At 36.4% G+C, this 13,367-nt stretch overlaps 1 long non-coding RNA gene across 1 annotated transcript; it reads right to left on the bottom strand.

Moving 5' to 3' along the window:
• Positions 1-259: 259 nt before the first annotated feature.
• On the bottom strand, positions 260-2,892 carry LOC143238792 (uncharacterized). The gene is made up of 3 exons (XR_013020764.1): positions 2,770-2,892; positions 2,079-2,148; positions 260-709 (listed from the first exon to the last, which is right to left on the bottom strand). It is a non-coding gene; the product is annotated as an uncharacterized LOC143238792 (long non-coding RNA).
• Positions 2,893-13,367: the final 10,475 nt, after the last annotated feature.

Raw genomic sequence — 13,367 nt, 5'->3', positions numbered from 1 at the left:
AAGTCGTTAAGTGTTGCTATTGTCGTTAAGAATAAACGATGGGTTTAATACTCACGTTTTACTTCTACTATTTGTTTAATTCATGAAAGTAAATTCTAAAACAGCTAACCCATCGTCTTCACATAGTCTCCTGTGGCACAGCGGTAAGTTTATGTAGTTACAACGTTCAAATGCGATGTATTATTCACAAGTGGACAAAGCAGATAGACCAGTGTGGCTTTGTTCTTATAAAAAAACAACATATTTTTATTTCGAAACATGTTTTTAAATATTTTATTGGCAACTACTTGGTTAAAAGCTTAAAAGTCACTTAACTTCAGTTGAGAAACTGATAACATCGAAATCTTATAAAGTTAAAATTCAAGTTTCGATCCTTGGTGTGGTCATAACTAAAATACACATTTGTCAGTTTTGAACTTAATAACAAACAAACACAATAATTATTTTTATTTTGTATTTTTATTGACAACAAAATTTCATATGGATACTAAAGTATCCTCAGAATATATCGCTTCCTTCTTCACTTTAAACCATATGCTTCCTGTAATTCAAATTCCAAAACTTTTACTTCCAAATAAACCTATAGCTCCACCTCCACTTCCATACATACCTAGAAGTCCATTTCCAGCTCCATCACAACAATATGAAGGAGGAACATCACAGTGAACAAAATTTGTTGGACATGCGATGCCATTTCGGAAATTCCCCACTAGTTCAGGTAGTAAACAAAGTGACGTCATTAGAATATATATCGCCTGTAATATTTTATTATGACTTTTAAATCGTCACTGTTTATCTACTTGTGAAGCCTAGCTAATAAACATTATATTCATGAAACTATTAAAATTACGTCAATACCAAGATCAACCGTTGATGTTACAGAACACGTCACAAAAAATAGTCATCTTTAACAGTTACGTTAATTTGACGAGTTTGTCAGTAAAAATCTATTATTATTAATCAATAAACCAATCTACTTTCTTGTTTCCAGAACAGTATCTTATATCAAATTTCAACTTTCCGTTGCGTCACTAAAAGTACATAAAATTTCTCTATAAAAACACATTAAAGTGATTCTCCGTTGGTTAGCTTGCACACTAAATACCGTATTTTACGCATTAGTTAGAGGCTACATCGTGGAAGACGAACCCTAATTTGTGACAGAGAATTCTAATAAAAAATTGACTTTACAACTAACACTTTAATATATCCTTGACTTTCTTCAATTTACTGAGTAAACACATAATATACTCCACAGTATATCGACAATATTAGTTCAATTGTTTTATACTACTGAAGATACTTGTAATGAGTAAGTAATGACATTACGATCTGTATGAGAGGCCAATTTGAGTAGATCCCAAGTTAACCTCTTGTCTTAACCCATCACTCTTATCTTGGGACACTCATGGGTGATTTTAAGATTTTTTAAAGAAAATATGTGTGTATTACATTGTATAGAATACGATATATTGTTCACAAGGCTGTGGATTGTATGTCATAAAAAAAAAAAGACCACAGCACAAGACCAATCATATAAACAGCTGTCGTATTAATGTAATTAGTATTTTATACACTCGTTAATTTACAACAAACGTATATGAAACAATTATCTGTTATATTATTGTCTATATTACTTACTTTCAGTTTGATATTCAGTTGTAGCAATAAATGCAATTTAAATTAAAATGTTTACTTCAAAAGTTATAAGAACAAATTTATAAAAATGCATGGTTGTGTCACCCTGTGTTGCTGTTTCACACATGTAATCATTTTAAAATAATTTAATTTCCCACTTTAAATTGTTGTGAAATATATAGTCATCAAGAGAAGTATTATTTATTACATTCTTTCATTATAGACAATATTCGAATTTTTAGATACACGTCGTTGTTATAAGTTTACTTTCATTAAATATTATGTTACATAATATTAATGTTACATTCCGTTAATGAGAAGAAATAAACATTGTGGCAGTTTCTTAAACGATAAAGACAAACGTAACTTATAATTGATATTTCTATCATACCATTTAAACTGTTTGTATGAATTTGGTATCAAAGAATTCATACTCTCACCTGGAGTTGATTCCAACAGTGTTGTGAACATCAAAAGTATAATAATTGTTGTAGTCTTCATTTCTCTGATCTGTTAAAATCAGTATTAATACAGTTACAGAAATGCGACTTTTAACAAAGCCTAAAATAAAAGCTCGACACTTAGTACAGCCCATGAATTCTATATCTTACCAGCTTCAGATATATGATAACAGAGGTAGTTTTTATAAACGGAAGTAGAGAGTTACAGAAGAAAGAAATTCCCGATTTATCACAGGGACACTAAAACCATTACAATAACTAATGAAATCTAATGTAAGATTTCTATATGATAAAAATTACATTTTGTAAATACCGTTTAACAACAAAAATGATTTTATATTGAAATTTTTCTTTTCTTTGAGGTTTCTCGAACTTAATAAAACATGAAAGTAAAAACTTTTTTATTAAAAAAAGTTTATATCTAAGAACAATACCAGACCGATCAACGAAAACACACAGAATTAAAGTTTAACAATGAATAGAAAAACGTTGAAGTTACCATGACTGCGGTAAATTATCAATTTATGAAATGAAAACAAAATATTAGTTTGTGTTAACATGATAAAAATAATTATTCAAATAAGTACTTAAGATCTGTACTTAGTTTAATATTCATTATAATTACTATTATAAAGAAATACTCTCAAACATGATATAAAAATTATATTACCAAGGAGTGTTCAATTATTAGGCACTTCGACTACGTTTTATTGGAGTGTAAATATACAGTTAGACTAGGGTCCTGATACTCAGCTTATATAGTCGTATTTTTAATGAGATGCACAGTTCTGAGAACATCACAACCAATCAGAATGATTCCAGTAACAGTTGACGTCAAGAATATATTACAATATTATAGAAACATGTAGAGAGACAGATTGAACCAATAGGAAGCTGTGAGTGATTATTTGTTATTTACATGTGATACATTTCTGTTGAAGTGGCTCATGTAGTGGTGGAAAGACTTTAAAACTGTAAGTGGTAATGAAGTTGTGTGATTAGGGTAGAATGGTTAGTAACATGTAAGTAGTTGTGTTTCATGGATATTCACAAATGGTTTATAGATCAATAAATCGTGTGGAACACACGTAGCTATTGTAACATTAGAACAAACGAGCCTCGATGTGCGATATTATAAGTAAAACGTAGTTATTTTAACTTTAGAACACACAAGTGTCTATAGAGACATTTCTCTTATTTAACCATAAGTATACAGGCTAACTAAATGATTTTTATATCCTAATCATGTTGACACGCTCTTTGTTTCTTTGTTTGACTTAAATTTCCCACAAATTTATACGAGAATTATCTGCGCTAGCCGTCCTTAAGTTACCTGAGTGAGATAAGAAGGAAGGCTAATAGCCATCACCATCCACCATCAACTGTTAGTTACTTTTTATTTACAAATTCTGGGATCAACCGTTACTTATAACGCCTCTTTAGCTGAATGGGCAAACAAGTTTCATGAGTGGGGGATTCATACTCGTTACCTAAAGAATTCGAGTCACTCACCACCTAGCCGTATCAGGACGGTATACATACACTTAGTTCAGTGTGACGACATACTCTTGTTTGTCACATGACAGAAGTCATTTGTACAGTTTTATGATACACTACAGTTCCAAACATGTGAAACTCTTATCTAATTATTTATTATGGTTAATCTGTTGTCTTCTTTACTTGTACATATTTAGAAAATTTAGAGATTACGAATTTTCTTTTTCTGAGGTTCTCAGAGGACAAAGTTTCTCATCATTTTGATGTTGTTTTTGTGTGGAAATAGAAAACAAAAATATTTTAATGTCTTCAGTTACCTTGTGGCTCAGGTGAAGATTTTTGTAAACAACGATGAAAGTAACGTTGAAACGTTGGTTTTAAGTGGCAAGATTTCAAAGTAACCCAGGAATAGAACGTGTGAAAAACACCGTGAGCCAGAACATTCTGTTCTCACGCGCTTATCAGTGAACCAAACTCTCCGCTTCAGAAAAAAAAACTCTCATCACAAAGATTGATTTTTTTAACGTTATACACAACAATACATAGATTGATAACAATGTAAGGTGATAAGAACATATTTAACATTAACAATACGTGATAGAACTGTTGAACATAATATCTCTGTAATGATCAAATTAGTGTATAATAAAAATAGGTCGGCAGTCGCTTGTTTCTTTTGGAATTTCGCGCAAAGCTACACGAGGGTTATCTGTGCTAGCCGTCCCTAATTTACTAGTGTAAGACTAAGGGGAAGACAGCTAGTTATCACCCCTACCACCAACTCTTAGATTGTTCTTTAAACAACGAGTAGTGGGATTGATTGTTACTGTATAACGCCCCTGTGGCTAAAAGGGCGAGCACATTTGGTGCGACGGGGATTCGACCCTGATATTATGAGCCGAACGTCTTAACCACCTGTCCATGCCGGGCCTTTTTTTAATTCATGAAGCTAAATTCTAAAACGGCTGACTCAACACCTTCACACAGCTCCCTAGAGTACAGCATAAGTTTAAGTAGTTACACAACAGAAACACCATTGTGACTTTGTTCTTGTAACAAACAAAGTGTTCAGATATTTATACTGTTCTGTCACAGTAACAAAACATTTTGTCGTATATCTTTATTAGTATGAAACAAGAAAATCTTCACATCAGTGAATATTAAAAATATACAATAGTACTTATAATATGAACCATGATGTGCATCTAAATTTAACATTTACCAAAATAAAACTTTCACAACACTTTTGTTCCTACTAATAATTTAGTTTTAATAACTGATTGAATCCTGTCTTGCTTAGCTGTTAGCGCGATAATTTACTTCACACATCACATGCCACTTGTTATTTCTGTTTACACTTAATGATAAAAATTCCGAATAAAATATTTTACTAGAAATTGCTTTTGAAATGTTTTGTAGAAATCTAACAATTGTTGTAAATATTGTATAAGCCTCTAGAATTTACCATCTTGGAAACTTAACAGCGTCAAAAATTCTCAGGTTAACTTCAAAAATTTCTTTTTAAAAGGTAGAGGACAGTACGAAAATTGAAGTGTCATTCGATTATTTAAAAACCTTAAACAATATAAAAAACGATACATTTTAATTACTGTTTTGTTTCGATAATTACGCCATCTGTAAGAGTCTTAGTGCACTAATATGTTTTTCATTTGTTAATTTCGTACGAAGCGAGCTGTCTCTACTTTTGAAATCTTAGACAGCTTGTAAAAATCCACCTACCTTCCTAACTGTCGGAATATACCGGGTTTAGTCCAACTGTGAAACATTCATAACCTGAGGTAATGGTACAAGAACAAGGGTGTAGACTTTTCTTCCACCACCGACAAAATTACACCTGAGGGGTCTGTGAGTGGGTGTGTGTTTTCTTAAGATCGGGCTATCGTCTGAGCCCACCGAGGGGAATCGAACCCTGATGTTAACGTTGTAAATCCGTAAACATACCGCTATATTAGCAGGGGCAATATATTATCTGCGCTACACACACTGCGGGGAGAAATTTCCATTGAAGGAATGTTTTGTGCGTTAAATTTCTAGACCTCCCCCTTCATGTTTCTCTACACATTTGTCAAACACCATTAATGTCTGTTTACAAGGAATTCAGAGAGACATCATGAGAAATCAAAATATACGGAAGTCCGAAAAGTTGCATCCAATGTCTATGAGGAGTATATTATTAATTCCTATTTGAACTTTTACACCACGAAAAAGCAGACAGGATAACACAGACGTTTGTAGCTGAAGGTATTATATGGTGTTTAACAGACAGGATAACACAGACGTTTGTAGCTGAAGGTATTATATGGTGTTTAATAGACAGGACAACATAGACGTTTGTAGCTGAAGGTATTATATGGTGTTTAATAGACAGGATAACACAGACGTTTGTAGCTGAAGGTATTATATGGTGTTTAAGAGACAGGATAACACAGACGTTTGTAGCTGATGGTATTATATGGTGTTTACTAGACAGGATAACATAGACGTTTGTAGCTAAAGGTATTATATGGTGTTTAACAGACAGGATAACACAAATGTTTGTAGCTGAAGGTATTATATGGTGTTTAACAGACAGGATAACACAGACGTTTGTAGCTGAAGGTATTATATGGTGTTTAATAGACAGGATAACACAGACGTTTGTAGCTGAAGGTATTATATGGTGTTTAATAGACAGGATAACACAGACGTTTGTAGCTGAAGGTATTATATGGTGTTTAAGAGACAGGATAACACAGACGTTTGTAGCTGATGGTATTATATGGTGTTTAATAGACAGGATAACATAGACGTTTGTAGCTAAAGGTATTATATGGTGTTTAACAGACAGGATAACACAGACGTTTGTAGCTGAAGGTATTATATGGTGTTTATTAGACAAGATAACACAGACGTTTGTAGCTGAAGGTATTATATGGTGTTTAAGAGACAGGATAACACAGACGTTTGTAGCTGAAGGTATTATATGGTGTTTAAGAGACAGGATAACACAGACGTTTGTAGCTGATGGTATTATATGGTGTTTAATAGACAGGATAACACAGACGTTTGTAGCTGAAGGTATTATATGGTGTTTAACAGACAGGATAACACAGACGTTTATAGCTGAAGGTATTATATGGTGTTTAGCAGACAGGATAACACAGATGTTTGTAGCTGAAGGTATTATATTATATGGTGTTTAACAGACAGGATAACACAGATGTTTGTAGCTGAAAGTATTATATTATATGGTGTTTAACAGATAGGATAACATAGATGTGTGTAGCTGATGGTATTATATTATATGGTGTTTAACAGAGTTGAGCTTTGCATTTTCTTTTATATTTAGCTAAACTTTTTTCATGCACAAACAAAAAAAATCTCTTGGAAAAATAGCTCTTGGAAATGGTCTGTAATTAATTTTATTTGAATAAATAATGTTATTTATAAGCCGAATGCGCAAACTAAGCTCATGAGCGAACAAATAATTCATATATTTGTGAGTAACATCAACAATCTATATATCATGACGTCATCAATTCCTAACATTGATATCTGCCAAAACTATGGAATATAGAATATATCCAAGCTAATTGTTAGATAAAAATAGAATACTGAATATCAGATATATCTTGGGATATATTTTATACTAAACTACCAGTACCACTGTACCGTGTAGGTTGAGGAATTTGATTATTTTAATGGTTCAATAATAAACTTACGTTTACATCCGAGTTTTATTACATATTTTGAATAAAATAAAAATTATAAATTATTATATGTGTCAACTTAACATATAAATTTAAAAAAGATATCAAGTTTCATTTTTCTTGCTTTCAAGAAAGCGAAAGTATAGCGCTCCACAGATGAATACACCTTTTGAAAATATGGCGTCTCAGGAAAACAGATTAACTAATTCTAATATTATTAAACCAGTCACAAGAAGTACTTCAGACATTTTTCTCTTATTTAAACTCAAAATTTGATGTCGTTTTTGTACAACAAATAGTTGAGACACTAATTTCTGTACATCAGTTTAAAGTGTCTGGTGTAACAGTTTTCGCTCATAATCTTCCTTCCTTTCTTTAATGTTTGATTTTAAAGTTTTATTTAAAACATTTCTTTCCTTCAACCCAAATTCAGAGATTTAAAGGGATTTTTTATCTAAGGAATACATTTCTCCAACACCAGCAACTTTGGTTTGAAATCCACTTTTTGGTATCAGTTCCTTTCCTCCAAATTCAATTCCTTCATAATATAATAAAACAACATCTAATGTTTATATTCCTTATATGTCGTGCATTGCTTCACATTTATTGTGCTTTGACCTGCTCTGTTTTTCTTGTCTTTAACACATTTGTCATCATGTTGTTGTTCTTCAACTTAATATTTTAAAAACATTTAAAATTAGTCTTTAACTTTAGGCTGTAACCTCTAAACTCTTTCTTATTTAAAAAAGACTGTTACCAAAAATAAAAATATCTTCACCATTCGTCCAGGAAGTTTACATTGGTCATTCTCACCTTTTCCAAGGGTTATAATTATGCTTACATGTTTACATGAGTTAATATGTTCACCAGTTGCTCCAGGGGAGAAAAGCGTTATATGTTCAGGTGAAGTTAACACTGGCAAACTCATAATAAGTGCAAGAGACCATAGTGAACAAATAGATAATGAAACAATTTGTTACAACAATATCTAGAGAGACATGTCTACTTCTGTAAAATACCTGGTTTGTAAACTCTAGTGGACATATTATTCGCTATAATGTAATGATTTTTATTCATTAAATAAAGGTAAGTATTAATGTAAACACTTTAAAATCTCCTTCTCACTGTCCAACAGGGTCAATATATTGTGTTAAAGCTTAGAGGGCAGTACAATCGCATAATCCACTGTTGTCTTGAATTGGCAGTCAATGTGTTAACTAACCATCTTTTTTTTTTCAATTTTAATTTGTTTTATACAATTTTAAATACAATAATAAGTTTCATGAATTCTCGTGTTAGTCCAAATAATGTATATAAACGTTCATATAATTCATACGATTCAACTGTTTTATGTTACTTATTCAGCATAATTACCCCATATCTGTTTTGCTGAACACGTTGTTGTACTTCCTGATACATATTTATAACACGCGTGTTTCAGCCCTTGGCTGTACACTATCACACTTGTACTTAGTTTCATTGGAAGTTTGCCAGAACTGTTTTCATTGTTTCGAACGTATTTTACACTTTTCGTATTACAAATATCCTTATATATTAACTGTTTTACAACTCTTTGTTTTCATAATTTACAAATGGGAAACACTCCATATCCAACATATTAAAAATACAAATTTGGTTTATATTTTCTAATGATAATACCATTACAAGTGAATATTCAAGTATCATCAGCGTTAATCGTTTTATTTAACATTTTGAACCACTAGCTTCCTACATTTCCTCCACGTCCAGTGAAACAATAATAGGTAAGAGGAACATAACAACAAACAAAATTTTCTGTACATTCGATAACATTTCGGTAAGTCCCCACAGTTTCAGTCAAGAATAAAATAACATTATAACAAGACATTCCGCTATTTTTAATATTCTATACTTTAAAATTTATAAGTACAGATCTTACAAAAAACCATGCGTAGGTTCTAGATGTCCGAGAGGACCTAGCGTTCCATCGGCCTGCCACGGAGCAAGGCAGCCAAGACGTCCTGAGTTTCTCGCAAGACCAGACGGCGCATGCCAGCTTGCCTCAACAAGGAGGGACAGGCTTCCTTCAGACCTGATCCCAGGACCCAATGACAGACTTGACAATGCAGAGCCCCCAAACAAGGACAATCAATTCGTATCTAACCTCATCCTCAGCAAGGAGGCAGACGTTGAGCCTCCACACATCAGGGCCCGTAAAACGGGGACAAAATCCCAGAATGAGGTGAGAAGTGCCCGATGGTCGGACACGTTAAACGAGACATCCCCAACCTGGTGAACTGCAGCTCCACTGAGGCTCTGCCGATGGCCAGGTGTTACATATAACCTGTCAAGGCGACAAGAAACGCCCTAACCAATCTAAGTTGTCACAAAAGCAGACCCCCACACAGCACACGCCAGATATTGGGAAAGTCGAAATCCGACAGCACTGCACACAGAGACCACGTACATCGAACACCAGAAAGAGGATCACCCTTAATCTTGTCGAGATGAGGATCCAAGACGCAGTTGAAGTCGCCACCAAGGACGATATCGGCCTGTGTAACCATGAACCTTCCAAGCCCGAGAAGAAAACTTCCCGCTCCCCAGACTGTGCAAGCGCCTAGACATTGCAAAACGAATCTTACGACCCCCAGCGAAAACATCAACGCACAAAACCCGCCCACAGCATCACTATGTAACGTAAGAATGGTGCCATTAAAATGTTGGTGAAAGAGGATTCTCCACACCCCGTGCAAGCGTCGTGCCAAACGCCCAGAAGGAACGGACAGGATAGCGAGAGTAAAACGAAAAGTGGACCCTCCGAGAAGCAAAAGGAGCTCCTGCAAAAATATTGTATCAACCACAAAGCGGTTAAAGAGGGATAATATGTAAAGATGTTTAACAATCTCAAATATTTCTGGATGTTTAAAGTAATGCAGGAAAAACCCATCAACCAATCAGAGGAAAGGAATCAGTGACGTTGTTGCTTTTACTGGACAGATTGAGGCAGGGGAGCGAGTGGCTCTTGAGGCCACCCGACCCCACCCCTCTTTGCAGCTGCAGCCACTGGCATCCAACCACCGCCGCTGCACAACAGGAACATCCAGACTGAAGTCTGGAAAAGACTCAGGGCTGCAGGGCTCCTGCTCTCCCTGATTCTCCTCTCCCAGTCCCGAGAAACTAGGAAAGTCGACCAAACAGTCGAAAGAGTCAGGTGATGGGAACTCGGGGTCGGAGCTAACACGGCATCATGGGAGAAGACCATAATACCCACTATGGCCGAGGTCTGACTGGGGGTCCCACAGAACCTCTGCCACATCCCCGCCGGCAGGGGAAGCCTGGGACACCTCGGAGGCACTATCTCCCTCAGCCGACCAACCCTTAACAAAGGAGGGAGGACAATCCTTGTAGGATCCAACACGTACTGGGATGGTTTGGGCGTGAAAACTCATTACAGCCCTCAACCCTCTCACCACCCGATACAGAGGCCCGAACCTCCATGGAGACAAGGGACGCCCCAGCATCACCCGGTTTGTCCAGATCCCCTCAGGGGCCTATCCAAACTGGGGCCAGTAGGATGGACTGGGGTCTCTCAGAGGCCCCTCCACCCGAACAGCTCTAGAAGTGCTCCCACCTCCCCAGGAGCTGAAACTTCCTCAACTTCGGCGGGTGAAACCCGGCCCTCTGCAGTGGACCGAGACTCTCCTTCCCAGAATGCGCCAGCTGCAGGAGCAGGCGCACCCTCAAAGACTCCACCCTCAGCAGCTGTCGATGACCGGGGATGAATAGGTGACGCCCCAACCAGTTTGTCCTTCTCTACGCGCGGCGGCCCTGCAGCCACTGCAGCATACGTCGCCACACGCCTGGCAACGCGAAGGCGTGTGACCATCACAACACACATCACACTGAACATCACAGGCACTGCCGTCGTGTCCAAAGAACAGACAAATCCCTCACCGCGGCATCTGACAAGTATGAAACATGTAGCTTTCGAGACCACAACGTTGACACAGCCGTTCACTGAAATGAAGTTAAGAACCAGCTTCTTCATGTCCAGACAGACACGCCAGTTCTCGGTACACATATTTGGGCGCGTCTGGTGCGCCTCATTTTTGATTTATCGAAGTGACTCACAGGCCGACAACACGTGCCTGATGACATCGTGGGACAGTTCAAAAGAGATCGACTGGAGAGTTACCCATTTCATGTTTTGTGCAGCAGGCTCCACAGACACTCACTGGTCCCCAGAGAAAAGTCTTTGTCCAGCAGGATCCGGACATATGTGTTGTAGACATGGCTACTCCACACGGCAGTGTTTAAGGTGTCAATTATCGCCGAGGGTAGCGAGGCCGCGGGCACACTAAACGGATGGACCGAACAGAGTAAAGCCGGATGGCCGTAGCCATACCGACCTACAGTGTTGTGGCACACACATACAGAAATGGACACTACAGTGAACAAACAACACACAAACACCAGTATTGGGCACAGGGAATGACGGCAAGAAAACAACGAACCACTGGCACGCTCTATGCTGGATTATCGAGTCGGACCCGAAGTGCCTTCACATGAAATACGACGAGGAGGAGATACTGAATTTATTTACAACAATAAACTGTACAAAGTGTCATGAAATAACAACAATAAACTGTACAAAGTGTCATGAAATATATATAAGTAAAAATACACTAATCAAATACAAATCAAAACTAGAAATGTATACAATACAAAACTTTAAATATATACAAAGCTTTAAAGAAATACAAAACAAGACATTAAAGACATACAAATCATAACTGGATAACAAAACTTTAAAGGCATACAGAACAAAACCGTAAAGAGATAGAAAACAGAACTCTAAATATAAACAAAACAAGAGTTAAATGGAAACAAAACAGTAATGATCTACAAAATAGAAGGAAATAGAAAACTCGAAATATAAACAAAACGTTAAATATATACAAAATATTAAATGCATAAAAAACAATAAATACGAATTTTATACTAAAATATAGAAAGACAAATGGGGAGTGGAGACAGGGCGGCTCAGAATCCGATATCCACCCGAAACCCGACCAACGCACAAGGAGGAGAGACGTCCAGCCGCCAGAGATGGTAAAATGTCCCGGAACCCAGTGGCTGATAGTCCGCCTCAAGGCAAAGTAACAGCTAAAATTTGGCTCTTCCCAGCATCAAAAAATACGACACTGGCGTCTGGTCGAAAACCAATTTGTTTCGATGAAGCCAAATGACGAACTTAAAGATGGTTAAGGCATACTGGAAGGAAAAGGCCATATGGCCGGGAACAGAGACTGGTACAAGGTACATACAGTATGATCTCCGCCGAGTGGCGGATCCGGAAAAGGCGTACAACCCTCTCCCAGATCTCCGCCGACGTTGGACAGAGGACCAACCTGTGCACAATGAGCACAAATCTATACATTGGATTAGCTGCGCTTTGCCCCCATGGGTATCGAAACCCGGTTTTAGTGGTACTTCCTGAACTTTAATACGTTGGTTCTATTTCAGGTTCCGACGTTTAGGCAATTACATGTAACATGATATATAATCAAACTAATAAACTAATTATCCGTCTAGTAATACAGGCTAACAACTATCAGACGTAACACTATCTTTGTTACTGTAAATTAAAACTTCCTAATTTTTCAGCTATAAATCTCTTACTTTCAACCGTTTATTGAGTACTGTTTCATTTACCATGTTCCTTCCACTTCTTAATTATCTTAGTCGAGGTTGTCCGTGTTTGTACAAAAAATATTTACATGTCTTGATATGTTCACCAGCTGTTCCAGGGACGAAAAGGTTATATGTTTAGATGAAGTAAATACTGGGAGAATGCTAATAAGTGACCATAGTGAGTAAAGGTTATATGTTTAGATGAAGTAAATACTGGGAGACTGCTAATAAGTGACCATAGTGAGTAAAGGTTATATGTTTAGATGAAGTAAATACTGGGAGACTGCTAATAAGTGACCATAGTGAGTAAAGATTATATGTTTAGATGAAGTAAATACTGGGAGACTGCTAATAAGTTACCATAGTGAGTAAAGGTTATACGTTT

The sequence above is a fragment of the Tachypleus tridentatus genome, chromosome 13 (assembly GCF_004210375.1).
Source record: "Tachypleus tridentatus isolate NWPU-2018 chromosome 13, ASM421037v1, whole genome shotgun sequence".
Classification (NCBI taxonomy): Eukaryota; Metazoa; Arthropoda; class Merostomata; order Xiphosura; family Limulidae; genus Tachypleus; species Tachypleus tridentatus.
The sequence above is the reverse complement of the archived record's forward strand: the minus strand, read 5'-3'. Positions and strand labels throughout refer to the sequence as shown.